Consider the following 12,593-nt stretch of genomic DNA (forward strand, 5'->3'; position numbering starts at 1 on the left):
AGAAAGGGTGCTCCGATAGACACTTTTTTAATTAAAGGGTGCTCCGATAGAACCTTTCTGTAGGAAACAGTGTTCCGATAGACACTTTTCGAAAGAAAGGGTGCTCCTATAGACCCTTCCTGAATCAAAGGGTGCTAGGGTGGCTTTTTCTGAAAGAAAGGGTGCTTTCATCGACCCTTTCTCAAAGAAAGGGTGCTTCCATTGACCCTTTCTCAAAGAAAGGGTGCTGAAGACCCCTTCTGAATGAAAGGGTGCTCTTATAGATAGAACCTTTCTGAAAAAAGGGTGCTTTTATAAACCATTTCTGAAAGAAAGGGTGCTGTAGAACCCTTCTGAAAAAGGGGGTGCTGTAGACCCCTTCTGAAAAAGGGTGCTATAGACCCCTTCTGAATTAAAGGGTGATCCGATAAACACTTTCCGAAATATAGGGTGCTCCGATAGACCCTTTCTGAATGAAAGGGTGCTCCGATAGACCCTTTCTGAATGAAAGGGTGCTCCGATAGACCCTTTCTAAATGAAAGGGTTTTCCGATGGACCCTTTCAGAAAGAAAGGGTGCTCCGATATACGTTTTTCGAATAAAAGCGTGCTCCGGTAGACCATATCTGAATGAAAGGGTGCTCCGATAGAGCCTTTGTGATTAAAAGGGTGCTCCGATAGACCCTTTATGAATGAAAGGGTGTTCCAATAGACACTTTCTGGATGAAAGGGTGCCCCTTTCTGAATGAAAGGTTGCTTCGACAGACCCTTTCTGAATGAAAGGGTGCTCCGATATACACTTTTTGAATGAATGGGTGTTCCGATAGACTCTTTCTGAATGAAAGGGTGCTCCGATAGACCCTTTCTAAACGAGCCTTTTTGAATAAAAGGGTTCTCCGATAACCCTTTCTGAATGAAAGTGTGCTCCGAAAAACCCTTTCTGAATGAAAGGTTGCTCCGATAGACCCTTTCTGAATGAAAGGGTGCTCCGTTAGACCCTTTCTAAATGAAAGGGTTTTCCGATGGACCCTTTCAGAAAGAAAGGGTGCTCCGATATACGTTTTTCGAATAAAAGGGTGCTCCGGTAGACCATGTCTGAATGAAAGGGTGCTTCGATAGACCATATCTGATTAAAAGGGTGCTCCGATAGACCATTTGTGATTAAAATGGTGCTCCGATAGACCCTTTATGAATGAAAGGGTGTTCCAATAGACAATTTCTGGATGAAAGGGTGTCCCTTTCTGAATGAAAGGTTGCTCCGATAGACCCTTTCTGAATGAAAGGGTGCTCCGATATACACTTTTTGGAAGAATGGGTGTTCCGATGGACCCTTTCAGAAAGAAAGGGTGCTCCGATATACGTTTTTCGAATGAAAGGGTGCTCCGATAGACCATATCTGAATGAAAGGGTGCTCCGATAGACCCTTTGTGATCAAAAGGGTGCTCCGATAGACCATTTCTGAATGAAAGTATGTTCCGATGGACCCTTTCTGAAAGAAAGGGTACTCCGATAGAAACTTTTCGAATGAAAGGATGCTCCGATAGACCCTTTCTGAATGAAAGCGTGCTCTTATAGACCCTTTTTGAATGAAAGGGTGCTCTGATGGACCCTTTCTAAATAAAATGATGCTCTGATAGACCCTTTCTGAATGAAAGGGTGGTTCGATAGTCCTTTTCTGTATGAAAGGGTGCTCCGATAGACACTTTCTGAATGAAAGGGTGCTCCGATAGACCATTTCTGAATGAAAGGGTGCTCCGATAGACCATTTCTGAATGAAAGGGTGCTCCGACCTTTCTAAAAAAGGGGGTGCTCCGATAGGCTCTTTCTGAATGAAAGAGTGCCCCAGTAGACCTTTTTCAAAGAAAGGGTGCTTCCACAGACCCTTTCTGATGGAAAGGGTGGTTCTACAGACCATTTATGAAGAAAATGGTGTTTCTATTGACCCTTTCTGAAAGTAAAGCTATTTCTTTAGTGCTTCCATAGTCTCTTTCTAAAAGAAAGGGTGTTCCTATATACATTTTCTGAAGGTAAGAGTGTTTCTATTGGCCCTTTCTTAAAGAAGGGGGTGCTTTAATAGACCCTTTCTGAAGGAAAAAGTGGTTCTACAGAACCTTTCTGAAGAAAACGGTCGTTCTACAGACCCTCTTTGAAGGAAAGGTTGCTTCTACTGACCCAATGGCTGAATATGGTTTTTTATACATTTCACGTGAATACCCCCAATGTGCAATAGTTAAAATTACTTAATAGCGTTTAGTTTCTTGTTTATCTATTATCCCCTTCCCTCGGAACCTCTCATGCTCTGACCGACAAACACCTGTAGCTTTGCTTTGTCTTTGAATTCGTTCAGTCAGCTAGATCGTCATAGTGCTGGTTCCCACCATAGATGTTTTTTGAATTCATTGAAATCTAAACTAAATCACTAAACACCCGAAATAATATTTCAGGGAGATAAATAATAGCATGATGTATTTTGTTGTTTTTACTGTTATTGTTCTAAGTTATTGCTTTTCTTTATGGTTTAATTACTTCCAGATTTTGTTGATGTTCTCGATGGCTCAGCAATATTTGATTTGTTAAATTGTTTATCCAACAAATAATAATTGACGTGGATGTAAACAAATGAAGTAGGGAGAGCCGGGGGAATAATGGGATATTTGAAGACCACTAATAACGGAAATAAAAAAGGATTTCGGAACTATGGACAAAAGGCATTACGGGGTCTTCTATTTGCAGAAGATCTCTTGAAGTCTTCTACAAATTGAAGACCTCTTAAGGTCATCTATGGACAGAAGACCTACTCTTGTGGCCTCTTTGAGAGGAAAACCTCTTGAGGTCTTCTTTTGGTCCTCTTTGGGCCCTATGCGATGTGCCTTACAAAGCTTTTGTGTGTGCCTTTGTCCGCTTTTGGCCCACTGTGCTCCGATTTTGTAACATTTTATCAGCCATTAATAATGTCTGGCTTCCATCAAAACATGTGAGTTTATATGGGAACTTGCTGGTAGCCCAAGAACTATTTGACGATAAATCCTACCCCCCACCCTCGTGTTGTTAATGAAAGAACAAAAGCGAGGAAAAACAACAACAACGACAACAACTAAATTATGAAAAAAAAATTAATTACATTTAATACTTTTTTGATCAGTTTTGGTTGACAAAAGGCATTACAATAAATGCCTGAGGATAACATAAACACACATTCATTTGCACACTCATGTTTTGTGGAAGAAGTGGATGTGGAGTGGGAGGGTCCAAAACAAACACATGGCCATATAGCCTTAGGCAAATGATGGATGATTAAGAAGAGTTTCGCTATCCAACGAATGACAAGTGTTGAACATAAAAATCGTAATAAATGTCAAACCCTAATTAACAAAACGAACAACAACAACATTAACAAACCATTTATTTAATTAAATAACTAGGAAAGAAAAAAAAGAAAAGCCGCCGCAAAGCAAAAAAATATGACAAGTACAACGCCGTTGAATGTCTGAGGCAATGAATGTCACCAAAAAACTAAATGAATGTCAATGTGAACATAATGTCGCTCACTCGCTCTCGCTCTGTCTATTGACAACAAATTCGTAGACAACAACACCAATAACTACAACTATGTCGTCTGTCTGTATCTCTGGGGGCCAAGTCTTGACGTCTTTTGCGGTGTTTTTTATCGTTCATCGGTTGGTTGCGTTTTTTCAGCGATCGCTTTGCAATAAACGAAACAAATGTTCAGCATTCGCATTGCAAATTTTGGTGAAATAGAAAATAAATTCAAGAAAAAAATTACAATAAATTTGTGGATAGAAACAGAGAAAAAATATAATGAAATGTTTTACATCTATAAGTCTATAGTAGCACCGATTCTTAAAGAAAATGGCGATCCTAAAGACCCATTCTGAAAGAAAGGGTGTTTCTATAGACCCTTTCTGGGTAGCAAACCCAGGACTTTTAAAAGACTTTTTCTGAAGACCAGAACATTGAATTTTTAAATATTTGTTCAAAGTCCGAATGTGTGGAATTTTTAAATATTTTTTTCAAACTTTAAAATATTTTTTTTCAAAGACCTAAAGAGCTCCAAAGTAGAGGAATTTTTACATGTTTTTTTAAATGTCCGAAATAGCGATATTTTTACATATTTATTTCAAAGTCCGAACGCTTGGAATTTTTAACAAGATTTCAAGGGCCCAAAGGGGACTAAAGGTATTGATTTTTTTAATATTTTTTTCAAAGGCCAAAGTTCTGAAAATTTTAAATATGGTGGAATTTTTAAATTTTTTTCAAGGATCCAACGAGGACCTATGCCTGGAATTTTTTTAAAGGCCCCAAAAGGGCCAAAGCATGGCATTTTTTAGTTTTTTAAGGGACCAAAAAGGACCAAGGGCCTGGAATTTTGTAATATTTTTTTAAGTACCCAAAGAGGAACAAAGATAATCACAAGAGAACCAATGGCGTGGAATTTTTAAATATATTTCGAGCGAAATCTTCAGGATGTATTCTGTCTATGGAAGACCTCAAGAGGTCCTCTGTCTATATAAGACTTTAGGAAGAAGACTTCAAGAGGTCTTTTGTTTATAGAAGACTTCAAGAAATCTGGGGTCTACAGCAGTTCCAAGAGATCCTAAAAAGCTCATCACTTTGCGTAAACTGGAGCTGTCAACATTCATACGCCTTATTTGACGACAAGAGGAAAAAAATAATTTTTTTAATGATTTTTTATGAGTACTCAAGATGGACAAAACGTTGATTTTTTCGGTCGGCCCAAGGGGAACTGAATCGCAGATCTTTAAAGAAGATTTCATAAAGAAACAAAATTTTTTTAAACATATATTTTTTTAAGATTTTTTTTTTTATTTTTTTTTTAGATCAAAGTGGACGAACGAATTTTAAAGATTTTTCAATTGACCCAAGGAAGAACAACACGTGAATTCTTTAAAGATTTTGTGACCAACAAAACGTGTATTTTTTAAAGATTTTTTTCTGACCAACAATTCGTAAATTTTTTAAAGATTTGTTTTGACCAACAAAACGTGGATTTTTTAAAGATTTGTTATGTTATGGGTGCCACCGTGGTGCAATGGTATGCACGTCCGCCTTGCACGCAGAAGGTCGGGGGTTCGATTCCCTGACCAGGCAACATCAAACATTTTTCAACGGTGGCAAAATACCCCTCAGTAATGTTGGCGACATTTCCTGAGTATTTCAGCCTTGAAAAACTTCTCCACAAGTGGTGTCTTAAGACACGCCGTTCGGACTCGGCGATAAACAGTAGGTCCCATATCATTGAGCTAAATATGAATCGGGGTGCGCTCATTGATATGAGAGAAGTCTCCCTTGTCCCGTATGGGATGTTGTGGAACAATGTTTTGTTTGTTGTTTCAATGTTATGACGAACAAAACGTGGATTTTTTAAATATTTTTTATGACCAATAAAAAGTGGATTTTTTAAATATTTTTCATAAATTTCTAAAACGTGGATATTTTAATAATTTTTCATAATACCCAAAGACTACTAAAACGTAAATTTTTTTAAATTTTTTTTATGAAGGCCGAAAGTCCATCAAAATGTGGATTTTTTAAAGATTTTTTTCTACGGACCAAAAGACCGCCAAAATGTGGATTCTTCAAAGACTTTTTCTGAGGACCCAAACGTGGATTTTTAAAGACTTTTTCTGAGGACCCAAACGTGGATTTTTAAAGACTTTTTCTGAGGACCCAAACGTGGATTTTTAAAGACTTTTTCAGAAGACCCAAACGTGGATTTTTAAACACTTTTTCTGAGGACCCAAACGTGGATTTTTAAAGACTTTTTCTGAGGACCCAAACGTGGATTTTTAAAGACTTTTTCTGAGGACCCAAACGTGGATTTTTTAAAGACTTTTTCTGAGGACCCAAACTGGATTTTTAAAGACTTTTTCTGAGGACCCAAACGTGGATTTTTAAAGACTTTTTCTGAGGACCCAAACGTGGATTTCTGAAGACTTTTTCTGAGGACCCAAACGTGGATTTTTTAAAGACTTTTTCTGAGGACCCAAACGTGGATTTCTGAAGACTTTTTCTGAGGACCCAAACGAGGATTTTTTAAAGACTTTTTCTGAGGACCCAAACGTGGATTTTTAAAGACTTATTCTGAGGACACAAACGTGGATTTTTTAAAGACTTTTTCTGAGGACCCAAACACCACAAAAACGTTGCTTTTTTAAGACTTTTTTTGAAAACCCAAACACCACAAAAACGTGGATTTTTTAAGACTTTTTCTCAAAACCCAAACACCACAAAAACGTGGATTTTTTAAGACTTTTTCTCAAAACCCAAACACCACAAAAACGTGGATTTCTAAAAGATTTTGTATGTAGACCGAAAGACCAACAAAACGTCGATTTTTTAGAGATTTTTTATGAAGCCTCAAGGCAAGCCAAACGTGGATTTTTTAGAGATTTTTTATGAAGACCAAAGTACCACCAAATCTTAATGTGCTCCTATAGACCCTTTCTGAAAGAAAGGGTGCTTCTATAGACCCATTCTGAAAAAGGGGTGCTTCTATAGACCCATTCTGAAAGAATGGTTACTTCTATAGACCCGTTTTGAAAGAAAGGGCGCCTCTAGAGGCCGTTTTGAAAGAAAATGTGCCTCCATAAACCCTTTCTCAAAGAAACTGTGCCTCCATAGACCAATTCTAAAAGACTGGATGCTTCCATAGAACTTTTCCGAATTTCACTACCTTTTCTTTTTCACAAAAATGTTTCCCATTAGATTTTTCTGTCTATCCAAAAATCCAAAATCCATTAGTTTTAAAAGCCCAACAAAGGCAACAACAACAACTGAATGCCCCCAGCAATGTTTACTTTTCATAAAATTTTCTCTACAAGCTGTCATTTGTTTTTGTTTTTGTTGTTGCTTTTAATTCATAACGCTGTTGTTGTGTTTCAATTTCGTTTGCATTTCTCTGTTTACTTTTTTCCCTGAGTTTCGCCACAATTTTGTAACAAACTAGGCATTGTTTTTGTTTGTTGGGTTTGTTCTGATTGCTGTTGTTTTTATACCCTCAGCCTTTAGGCTATGAAGGGTATATACACTTTCATACGGGCAAAATGTGCCTCATCGAAATAATGGTTTTAGACCCCAAGTATGTTTGGACGAAATGTGTTTCAGACAATTTGGAGTCGATTGAGCAATGTCCGTCCGTCTGTCTGTCTGTCTGTCTGGCTGGCTGGAGCGCACGATAACTCTCGAACGGATGAACCGATTCGGTTCAAATTTTGGCTTTCATAATATTTTGCCCAAACTTAGTTTAAGTTCGAAGATGAGCTATATCGGTCCACTCCTTCCGGTACCTCCCCCACAAAAGTTCGAAAATGTTCGGAAAATTTGTGCGCACGATAACTCTTGAAGGGAGTAACCGATATGGTCCATACTTTGCCCATCGTGGAGCGTGTACCAGACTTAGATCAGGTTTTAATATGGACTCAATTGGTCCACTCCGTCGGGTACCTCCCACACAAAAATTTGGAAAAGTTCAGTTTAGGACCATCTCTCGAATCGCTTTAATTTTTGCTTTAACAACTTGTATTCACTGCCATCCATACGACGGTATAAGTTTCATCAGGGGCAAGTCCATACTTCCTGAGAAAATAGCCTGAAAGTTGCAAAAAACCCCTATGACACCGTGTGAGGAGGTTGGAGGGCAAAATAACTCTCGAACAGGTCTGCCGATTCGGTCCAAAGTTTGGTCTTAGTAATATTTTGTCCAAACATAGTTTAAGTTCGAAGATAACCCATATCGGCCCACTCCTTCAGGTACCTCCCCCACAAAAGTTCAAAAATGTTCGGTAAAATTGTGCGTACGATAACTCTTGAAGAGAGTGGCCGAATTGGACCATACTTTACACATCTTAATATATCTACCAGATATAGATCAGGTTCAAATATGGACTATATTTGTCCACTCCATCCGGTACCTCCCACACAAAATTTCGGATACATGTTCACTTTAAGACCTGCTTTCGAATCACTTTGATTTTTGTTGAAGCAACTTGCATTCACTGCCTCAATTGCGATGGTAAAAGTTGTTTCAGGGGCAAGTCCATACTTCTTGAGCAAACATCCCTGAAGTTGTAAAAAACCCCTATGGTACCATATGTAGTGGCTGGAGATCCATTCTTTTTAGTATCTCCTCCGCAAAACTTTTGATCTCTAATCCTAATCAACATTTTTGTCAGTTCAAACGTCCAAAAATTCCCTAAATACATGCATTTTTTTGGGAAAAAATTGTTTCAATATACACAGGCTGAGGGTATATCTCTGTCGGCCCAGCCGACTGATACTTTTTTACTTGTTGTTGCTTTAGTTTCCATACAATTGAATGCAGATCGAGGAAAGCCATTATCCGCTCCATTCTAAAAGTAAATATTCACCACCTTAGGCAGCCACCACCAGCACGGGGGACAGCTAGCCAGCCAAAACTAAAAGCAATAACAAATCCCAAATACAACAACAATGAATGTTTTATAGTTTTAGTTGTTTTTATTGTTGTTGTTTCTGTTGTTCTTTGTACTGTTACTTTTTAAAGAAAATGCAATAAATTTAAATAATAATAGTGAACTATTGTTGTTGCTAGTGTTATTGTTGTTGTATGTTGTCGTTGTTGTATGTTGTTATTTGTATGTTAACGTTAAACAGCCCCCAGCACGTGTAAAAAGCGATGAACGATAAATAAACGAAAACAAAACAGAAATAGACACATAAAAAATATCCGAGATAAACAATGACCAACAGATCCATGTTTTGTTGGTCATTGGGTCTTCATAAAAAATCTTTAAAAAATCCACGTTTTGTTGGTCTTTGGGTCTTCATAAAAAATCTTTAAAAAATCCACGTTTTGTTGGTCTTTGGGTCTTTATAAAAAATCTTTAAAAAATCCAAGTTTTGTTGGTCTTTGGGTCTTTATAAAAAATCTTTAAAAAATCCAAGTTTTGTTGGTCTTTGGGTCTTTATAAAAAAATCCTTAAAAAATCCAAGTTTTGTTGGTCTTTGGGTCTTTATAAAAAAATCTTTAAAAAATCCACGTTTTGTTGGTCTTTGGGTCTTCATAAAAAATCTTTAAAAAATCCACGTTTTGTTGGTCTTTGGGTCTTCATAAAAAATCTTTAAAAAATCCACGTTTTGTTGGTTTTTGGGTCTTCATAAAAAAATTTTAAAAAATCCACGTTTTGTAGGTCTTTGTGTGTCCATAAAAAAATCTTTAAAAAATCCACGTTTTGTTGGTCTTTTGGTCTTCATAAAAAATCATTAAAAAATCCACGTTTTGTTGGTCTTTTGGTCTTCATAAAAAATCTTTAAAAAATCCACGTTTTGTTGATCTTTGGGTCTTCATAAAAAATCTTTAAAAAATCCACGTTTTGTTGGTCTTTGGGTCTTCATAAAAAATCTTTAAAAAATCCACGTTTTGTTGGTCTTTGGGTCTTCATAAAAAATCTTTAAAAAATCCACGTTTTGTTAGTCTTTGGGTCTTCATAAAAAATCTTTAAAAAATCCACGTTTTGTTGGTCTTTGGGTCTTCATAAAAAATCTTTAAAAAATCCACGTTTTGTTGGTCTTTGGGTCTTCATAAAAAATCTTTAAAAAATCCACGTTTTGTTGGTCTTTGGGTCTTCATAAAAATCTTTAAAAAATCCACGTTTTGTTGGTCTTTGGGTCTTCATAAAAAATCTTTAAAAAATCCACGTTTTGTTGGTCTTTGGGTCTTCATAAAAAATCTTTAAAAAATCCACGTTTTGTTGGTCTTTGGGTCTTCATAAAAAATCTTTAAAAAATCCACGTTTTGTTGGTCTTTGGGTCTTCATAAAAAATCTTTAAAAAATCCACGTTTTGTTGGTCTTTGGGTCTTCATAAAAAATCTTTAAAAAATCCACGTTTTGTTGGTCTTTGGATCTTCATAAAAAATTTTAAAAAATCCACGTTTTGTTGGACTTTGGGTCTTCATAAAAAATCTTTAAAAAATCCACGTTTTGTTGGTCTTTGGGTCTTCATAAAAAATCTTTAAAAAATCCACGTTTTGTTGGACTTTGGGTCTTCATAAAAAATCTTTAAAAAATCCACGTTTTGTTGGTCTTTGGGTCTTCATAAAAAATCTTTAAAAAATCCACGTTTTGTTGGTCTTTGGGTCTTCATAAAAAATCTTTAAAAAATCCACGTTTTGTTGGTCTTTGGGTCTTCATAAAAAATCTTTAAAAAATCCACGTTTTGTTGGTCTTTGGGTCTTCATAAAAAATCTTTAAAAAATCCACGTTTTGTTGGTCTTTGGGTCTTCATAAAAAATCTTTAAAAAATCCACGTTTTGTTGGACTTTGGGTCTTCATAAAAAATCTTTAAAAAATCCACGTTTTGTTGGTCTTTGGGTCTTCATAAAAAATCTTTAAAAAATCCACGTTTTGTTGGTCTTTGGGTCTTCATAAAAATCTTTAAAAAATCCACGTTTTGTTGGTCTTTGGGTCTTCATAAAAAATCTTTAAAAAATCCACGTTTTGTTGGTCTTTGGGTCTTCATAAAAAATCTTTAAAAAATCCACGTTTTGTTGGTCTTTGGGTCTTCATAAAAAATCTTTAAAAAATCCACGTTTTGTTGGACTTTGGGTCTTCATAAAAAATCTTTAAAAAATCCACGTTTTGTTGGACTTTGGGTCTTCATAAAAAATCTTTAAAAAATCCACGTTTTGTTGGTCTTTGGGTCTTCATAAAAAATCTTTAAAAAATCCACGTTTTGTTGGTCTTTGGGTCTTCATAAAAAATCTTTAAAAAATCCACGTTTTGTTGGTCTTTGGGTCTTCATAAAAAATCTTTAAAAAATCCACGTTTTGTTGGTCTTTGGGTCTTCATAAAAAATCTTTAAAAAATCCACGTTTTGTTGGTCTTTGGGTCTTCATAAAAAATCTTTAAAAAATCCACGTTTTGTTGGACTTTGGGTCTTCATAAAAAATCTTTAAAAAATCCACGTTTTGTTGGTCTTTGGGTCTTCATAAAAAATCTTTAAAAAATCCACGTTTTGTTGGTCTTTGGGTCTTCATAAAAATCTTTAAAAAATCCACGTTTTGTTGGTCTTTGGGTCTTCATAAAAAATCTTTAAAAAATCCACGTTTTGTTGGTCTTTGGGTCTTCATAAAAAATCTTTAAAAAATCCACGTTTTGTTGGTCTTTGGGTCTTCATAAAAAATCTTTAAAAAATCCACGTTTTGTTGGTCTTTGGGTCTTCATAAAAAATCTTTAAAAAATCCACGTTTTGTTGGTCTTTGGGTCTTCATAAAAAATCTTTAAAAAATCCACGTTTTGTTGGTCTTTGGATCTTCATAAAAAATCTTTAAAAAATCCACGTTTTGTTGGACTTTGGGTCTTCATAAAAAATCTTTAAAAAATCCACGTTTTGTTGGTCTTTGGGTCTTCATAAAAAATCTTTAAAAAATCCACGTTTTGTTGGACTTTGGGTCTTCATAAAAAATCTTTAAAAAATCCACGTTTTGTTGGTCTTTGGGTCTTCATAAAAAATCTTTAAAAAATCCACGTTTTGTTGGTCTTTGGGTCTTCATAAAAAATCTATAAAAAATCAACGTTTTGTTGGTCTTTGGGTCTTTTTAAAAATCTTAAAAAATCCACGTTTTGTTGGTCTTTGGGTCTTCATAAAAATCTTTAAAAAATCCACGTTTTGTTGGTCTTTGGGTCTTCATAAAAATCTTTAAAAAATCCACGTTTTGTTGGTCTTTGGGTCTTCATAAAAATCTTTAAAAAATCCACGTTTTGTTGGTCTTTGGGTCTTCATAAAAATCTTTAAAAAATCCACGTTTTGTTGGTCTTTGGGTCTTCATAAAAAATCTTTAAAAAATCCACGTTTTGTTGGTCTTTGGGTCTTCATAAAAAATTTGTAAAAAATCCACGTTTTGTTGGTCTTTGGGTCTTCATAAAAAATCTTTAAAAAATCAACGTTTTGTTGGTCTTTGGGTCTTCATAAAAAATCTTTAACAAATCCACGTTTTGTTGGTCTTTGGGTCTTCATAAAAAATCTTTAAAAAATCCACGTTTTGTTGGTCTTTGTTTCTTTATAAAAAATCTTTAAAAAATCCACGTTTTGTTGGTCTTTGGGTCTTCATAAAAAAATCTTTAAAAAATCCACGTTTTGTTGGATTTGGGTCTTCATAAAAAATCTTTAAAAAATCCACGTTTTGTTGGTCTTTGGGTCTTCATAAAAAATCTTTAAAAAATCCACGTTTTGTTGGTCTTTGGGTCTTCATAAAAAATCTTTAAAAAATCCACGTTTTGTTGATCCTTGAGCCTTCATAAAAAAATCTTTAAAAAAGAATTTGTCGTGTCCTTGAAATATATTCAAATTTACTGAAATATTCAATATTTCAAATGAATTTTTTTCTGCAAAATTTTTTATGCAAAAAAGAAGAAACTTCTTAAGATTTTTTTTTTGGCTTCAATCTCTTGATTAGAAACAAAATATGCATATCTCCACACATACATAGATAATTATATACATACATATGTATGTAGGCATGTATGTCCATCTATTAAGCATTTCATTGTCTGTATATAAATTGCAATGTGTTAGCAATTTGCGACTTTTTTTTGTC

General features: G+C 35.2%; 1 pseudogene; it reads left to right on the top strand.

The window, feature by feature from the left end:
• LOC141403240 (adenylate cyclase type 2-like) overlaps window positions 1–12,593 on the top strand; it is a 214,759-nt pseudogene that overhangs the window by 26,845 nt on the left and 175,321 nt on the right.

The sequence above is a fragment of the Musca autumnalis genome, unplaced genomic scaffold, assembly GCF_047663935.1.
Source record: "Musca autumnalis isolate F117 unplaced genomic scaffold, ASM4766393v1 scaffold_4, whole genome shotgun sequence".
Classification (NCBI taxonomy): Eukaryota; Metazoa; Arthropoda; class Insecta; order Diptera; family Muscidae; genus Musca; species Musca autumnalis.